Source organism: Rutidosis leptorrhynchoides, chromosome 5 (genome assembly GCF_046630445.1).
Source record: "Rutidosis leptorrhynchoides isolate AG116_Rl617_1_P2 chromosome 5, CSIRO_AGI_Rlap_v1, whole genome shotgun sequence".
NCBI lineage: Eukaryota > Viridiplantae > Streptophyta > Magnoliopsida > Asterales > Asteraceae > Rutidosis > Rutidosis leptorrhynchoides.
The window spans coordinates 22525019-22531285 of NC_092337.1; the positions used below are offsets into that span (position 1 = coordinate 22525019).

The 6267-nt window shown below is 32.1% G+C and overlaps 1 long non-coding RNA gene across 5 annotated transcripts in view; it reads right to left on the reverse strand.

Annotated features, from left to right (window-relative positions):
- LOC139848018 (uncharacterized) overlaps window positions 1-2723 on the reverse strand; it is a 60344-nt gene extending 57621 nt beyond the window's left edge. For 2 of the 5 annotated variants that reach the window (XR_011759781.1, XR_011759782.1), the window contains exons 1-6: window positions 1920-2723; window positions 1688-1770; window positions 1469-1573; window positions 1265-1322; window positions 988-1069; window positions 816-914 (exon numbers count right to left, since the gene is read on the reverse strand). This is a non-coding gene — a long non-coding RNA (uncharacterized lncRNA). The other 3 variants (XR_011759779.1, XR_011759780.1, XR_011759778.1) reach the window with 3 other exon arrangements.
- Window positions 2724-6267: the final 3544 nt, after the last annotated feature.

Here is a 6267-nt window from a genome sequence, read left to right on the forward strand (position 1 = left end):
TATCTTAAACGAATGTCTGTTTTTACTTTTTAAATTTTGTTAATGACAGCTCTAAAGACTATCGTAAATACGCTTTAAGATGTTGTACACGAAGGTCACTAGTCATTTTCTTGATTAGTTAATTATGGTTATCAAATCAAAATGTACAATCAATTATAGCGCGTTAAATACAAAAACGATCACCATTTAGATACTTTTATTCACATGTTCATTTTTAAAAGTCATATTTTAACGTATAATGAAGGGCAAATTCCATAAAAATGTAATATATTATTTCAGTTTTTCTATTTTCTGCATATAATAATATGTCCTTCATAAAACGGTAACATATTATAAAGAGTCATATTTTAGCAAAATGAAATATACAAGCAGTTGGTCAGCCGCGCGTTGCGGCAGCAAAACCGTTTATACGTTTTATGCGAGTGAGTTTACTAATCAAGAAAAACAAACAATTGTGTCACACAAACAATTAATACTAAAGTTATTCATTGGTTAAAAGCAACCCTTTTGACCCGTTTCCCTGTTCAGTTAATAGTACTTGGCAGCAACATTACGACTTTCTCAGGAATCTTTATATAAAAAATTAACACACCTAGAGTAAAAAAAAAAATGATATTTGACGAATGCATAAGATAATGACTAAACAAATTCTAAATCTATCTCAGAATCAAAATAATATATATAGAAAACCAATAAATCAGTCTATTAAGCTGGCATTTGGACTCTGTGTATGAAATCAGTCTATTAGCATTTCTCAGATTGCATTGTATGCAATAGGAAACTAATAAATCAGAAAATAAGAATAGTTGGCTGACCTTGTGTTTCTCTGGGTTTGTGCCATTATCGCAGCCAGTGGATACCTATTGCTTTTTTTTTTCTAGCTCAATGTATATTCTGCAACTTTTTTCCTGTATCTGTATGTATAATTTGTAGGATAAATAAATTTGTAAGTTAAAAGTTGGAAATAATTTATAGTAGTTTACTTACTCGTCGATCATTTGGTTAAACTCTTCGGGATTCGGGTTCAAATAACAGTATGTTGCATTCGTTCCATTTAGCTCCGCTTTTCCTGAACGTTTACAGTTAATATTCATATGCGTATAAATCAACTCACCTGAAAGCTTTTGCAAATAAGCTTATAAGGTTACCATAGTAAAATATTAAATTAAATGTATCATTGTATCTATATTATAATTATAATTATAGTTTTATAAGAAAATCGTAAGTAAAAAAGGAGCAGATGATAAGGGTACCAAAAACTTACAACATCAACAAACACTATATACTTAACACCAACCAAATATTATCCATCACACAAAAACCTGCAAAATATGCACACACACACACACACACACACACACACACACACACACACACACACACAAAAGACTAAAGCAGCAACCACTGTCAAAATGATCATCATCTATAATAACTACCAAGCATCTATGTTTAATGTTGTATGGCGTACCCCGAAAAACAACGTTACGTAATAGTTCTCAAGAAAGGTATTATACAAATGGCTGTTTGGAACAAAAGGTATTCTAAATAACAGATCAAGAGCTAAACTTCATTCCTAAAATTCCTAAAAGTGAAATAAAAAGAATCATATGAGTAATACCTTTTAAGAAGTTAAAAAGGAGAATACAGAACGCCTCAAAATGTAAAGCATTTCTAAGATAAAACATACCTTCTATCATGTTGTCCTGGACAACGGCTAAAACCAAACATGTGCTCCAAGCCTTATTGTGCTTGGCTTAAAACCGTTTCCATCTTCAAAAATTGACACCCAAATTAGTAAAAGATGTTTTAGTATTCAGTAAAATTAATTCAAATCACAACACATAGTTCAAGAGTAACTCATCAGCTTTATTAATATTGCATAGTGTCATGGCTCAAAATATATTAAAGATAAAGCGTACCACTTCATTATCGCATGGTCAGATATAGTCCGGCATCCATCAGTTTCAATCTCACCGTTCATTTCTTAGAACCCGTGATCCATCAAAACCTGTTAACAAACATAAGCCACTCAATTCTTCAAAAAAGACATGTACAAATACAAAGTGAAATACAAATTTAACAATAAAAAATCAAGAAATCGTGGCCATTATATACAATAACAGTGAGACATCTATGCCTAAAAGCCTGCAACATTCAAAGAAGAAGAACATGAGACCCATGAGCTAAGATTGTCAAAAATATAAGCCAAAGTAGGAGAAAAAATGAAACCCTAAATTCACATATTCGTAAGAGAAGCAAAGCTTACCCGGTAATTGAAAAATGAAAATCACATACACAATAAAGGAGAGGATAATAGTATGGTGGTGGTTGTTACTGAGTGGATTAAAGGATGCCGTTGTCGATGGAGATGATGGTGGTAGCAACAGTGACGATGGTGGAAGAGGAGACGAAGCCAGCGTCGATGTTGGTGGAAGCAGCGGAGACAACGACGGCGGTAGTAGCAGCGGCGGTTGTACCAGACACGGAGTTGTAGGCTTGTAGAAGTGGCGATGGTCGTACCACCGGTGACGGTGGTGCCGGCGGTGGTACCGTTGGGTGTTGTTCTCCAAGTAAATTTGGTTTGGATGGACTATGGAAACTAAAAAAATTTGTAAAATAAAAGGAGGATGAGGAAGGTTGTAGGTGGTGTAAAAGAAGACTCCCTGTATCAATTTGGTGGGTGAAGAAGGATCTGGAGTCAGAGAACCCTTAGCGAAAGGTAGAGAAGGTTCAGGAATTGTGGGGATGAAGATGCCCTTTTAATAAAAATGATGTGAAATGACCAAACTATCCCTTTCGAATAAAAAAATGAAGTGAATAGTAATTTCATACATTCCTGTTGAATATATTTAGAATTAGAATTAGAATTAGAATTAGAATTAGAATAGAATTTAGAAATACCGAAAATAGAAAAGTGATATAATATATCATCTTTTTATAGAATTTGTCCTATGATAAAATGACTAAACATACAAACAAGAAATGAGCTTACAAAAAGTATGTTCAATAAACTGAAATTGCAAAAATAAATTTAATTACAACGGGCATTCGTTATTATTATACAATTCTAAATAACATTAACAGTTGACATTGACATTGACATTGACATTTAAATTTAAAGTGGGATGCGAAAAGTAAATTATTTAACCACAGATCTATGTAACGAGGTGGTATACACTATTATATATGGTTTGGGTAAAATAAATTTTCAGATAAATACACGCTTCGTGTGATTCTGAGGTGGATTTTTATAGTAAAGCATGATAAACCTATGTTATGCATTAAATTTAAATATTTTTATTATTATATATAAAAAAAGATCATATACTATATATATATATATACTCAATTCGTTCCATAATAAGTGTCATGTTTTAATTTTTCAAAGTCTTAATTTCCCAACTTTGTCTTTAAATATCTTTACTTGTGTTATATAATATTTGATGAAAAACATATGAGTGAATTAGATTTCAAATGTACTTTTTATTGGTATAAGTTTAATGAACTATTATGTATTACATATAAAGATATTTGAGGTTAAAGTTGATAAGTATTGATTTTGAAAAGTTAAAACAAAGCACTTGTTATGACATAGAAAGAGAACACCCCATGTTGCATATATACCCTCTATGTTTTTAGTATTTTCACTTTTTGAAACTTCTCAACTCACACAAAAATACACAAACACACCCTAAGACCATCATTATCGCTGGTGTGTTAGGCTTCAAATGCTCCAACACGCCTCCAACACATGGGTAATAGGGCGTGTTGGGGTGTGTGTTAGAGGCGTGCTTCAACCTAGCACGGAGAAACAATGAAGCGTGCAACAATTTTTTCCCTTTTTTAATTAGTCTTTATCCTCTTTTTCACCCAACTTCCAATCAGATTTTAACACATCACCCAACACGCCACTTAACACTCCACCCCATTACACAGCAGTCTGGCAACACGCTCATCAAGCACCCCACCCCCACCCAGCAACACGCCAAAACGCCCTTTAAGGATAAAAATGGTCTAAATCTATAAATCCTAATCTTGTGATTTTCGTTTATCAATTTTACTCAAGTAGTGTAATCGACTCTATGTGATTTCAGTAATCAAACAAGGTAAAATGCTTGGTTTTGTATGATTTGGAATTGGGTTTTAATGGTTATTTGTTAAGGTTCGGGTTTATGCTTGATTCTTATATGAAAAGTGTTTTTTATGTTCGTTTGATGCTTGAGATAAGTTTTATGCGCACATAAATCATAGAACAACAAAGCATGCAAACACCTAACTAGCTTGACAATCAACTATCTGAGCATGAAAACTCCAACGATATTATGGTAATCAAAGTAAACAACAGTAGTATGGCTCGCTACTTAAACTATTCACCATGTACCAGTAACAGCTCAGACACCTATCTACTGAGTGGTTTCTCTGTTCTTATCACCTGAGAACAACATAAACAGAGTCAGTATAGTGTTCTATATGAAATGAGGCACACGGTCAACATAATGGCTTAGAAAAGACACTAAAACAGCAATACACATAAACACACACTGCTGATACACATCCATGTCACACAGGTATTTACCAGTTATCTGACATCGTACATACTTCGATAAGCGACCCTAAGGGTGTCCAAATATGATAAACAAACATATTCTGTGACCCTTGTCACAAACTGGTCTTAACCAAATAATCGATTAATTATAAAAAATATAATTAAAATAGAAACACATATAATCACAACTATAAGCCTATGGTCAAAAAAAAATCATCTTACGTTTAGCCCCGATTTCTGTCTGTTACATCTTTTTTTCGGTTAGGCGGTGGTAAGATTAAGCAACAGTCGTGACGGTTGGTGGTTGTGGTTGTAGATATAAAATTCAAATTCGTTTATGGTGCGTTTCAATTTGTGGTGGTTACCAAAAAATTTGTTGAGGGTTTTAGTTTGATTTTGTAATCAAATGATGAGATGGTAGGTGTCAAAATTTGTTGAGGGTTTTAGTTTGATTTTGTAATCAAATGATGAGATGGTAGGTTTCTATCTGTTGTAGGGAAAATTTTATTAAAAGGTAATATTTTTACCTCAATTTTCTATTTTAGGTAAGCTATGTTTATTTTGACGTTTAAATGATTGTTTTATCAAATATTAATTAAAAAGCGGTGTATCGTTATTTTTAAGTTAGGACTCCGTAAAAAAATTAATACTCCATTTTTAAAGTAAATCATATGCAAGTCTGATCATTGACACTTACCTGATCGAGGATATGAAAGACCTCGTGAATGGTGATTTATATGAACTGGATACTTACTTAATTTTCGTTATGTTCGTAATATAATCATAGAAGATTTACGACACACGTATGTGCCAATAATTAGGCTTGTAAATGCTTGTTATCCTCAAGTAAGTGCCAATGATCAGGCTTGCATATGAATTTCTTTTTTTTTTTTTTTTGAAAGGCAAAGTTTTTATTAATAACAAATGAGAAGACTTGCATATGATTTACTTCAAAAAATGGAGTATCGTTAATTTTTTGACGAATTTCTAACTTAAAAGTAACACTACTCATCTTTTTGATTAACGTTTGATAAAACAATTTTTTAAACATCAAAATAAACATAGATTACTTAAAATAGAAAATTAAGGTAAAAATGTTACCTTAGTGAAATTTGCCCTTTATTATAAGGTAATGATTTTTGAGTTGAGTTTCGATATTTGTAACGATCTCTTTGTAAGCATCATAGTAATGATTTTTGAGTTGAGTTTCGATATTTGTAACGATCTCTTTGTAAGCATCATATTGAAGGTGCATCAAATTAGGGGTGGGATAATCATGTATTTATTTTTAATTTTATGTAATGCCACATGGGTTTTCACTTGCTGACTCAGCAACAATTCTGGTTTCAAGGTTAATATTCCCTTAATTCGCATCAATTTTGAGTTTACAATCTTTTTTGAGCATAAAATTATTAATGTTATTTTTATAGAGAAATTTGATAATTTACGTTACCTTTTTGTAGTATTTGCCCTTAAAAGAAATAAAAAAAAAAAATGCAACGTAAGTATTTTAACCAGTCCATCCGATAACATGTAACATTTTATTTACATAAATACACGATTTGAAAATTTACAACCTAGAATGATATTATTTGAGTTATTTATCTATATATTAAAAGGCATGGGGCTTTTGGTCTTTTTTGACACCCCATGCCTACCAAACGACATTGAAAAAAAAAACAAACACCCCCTCAAACTTTAAACAACTTTCAAGTTCAGCT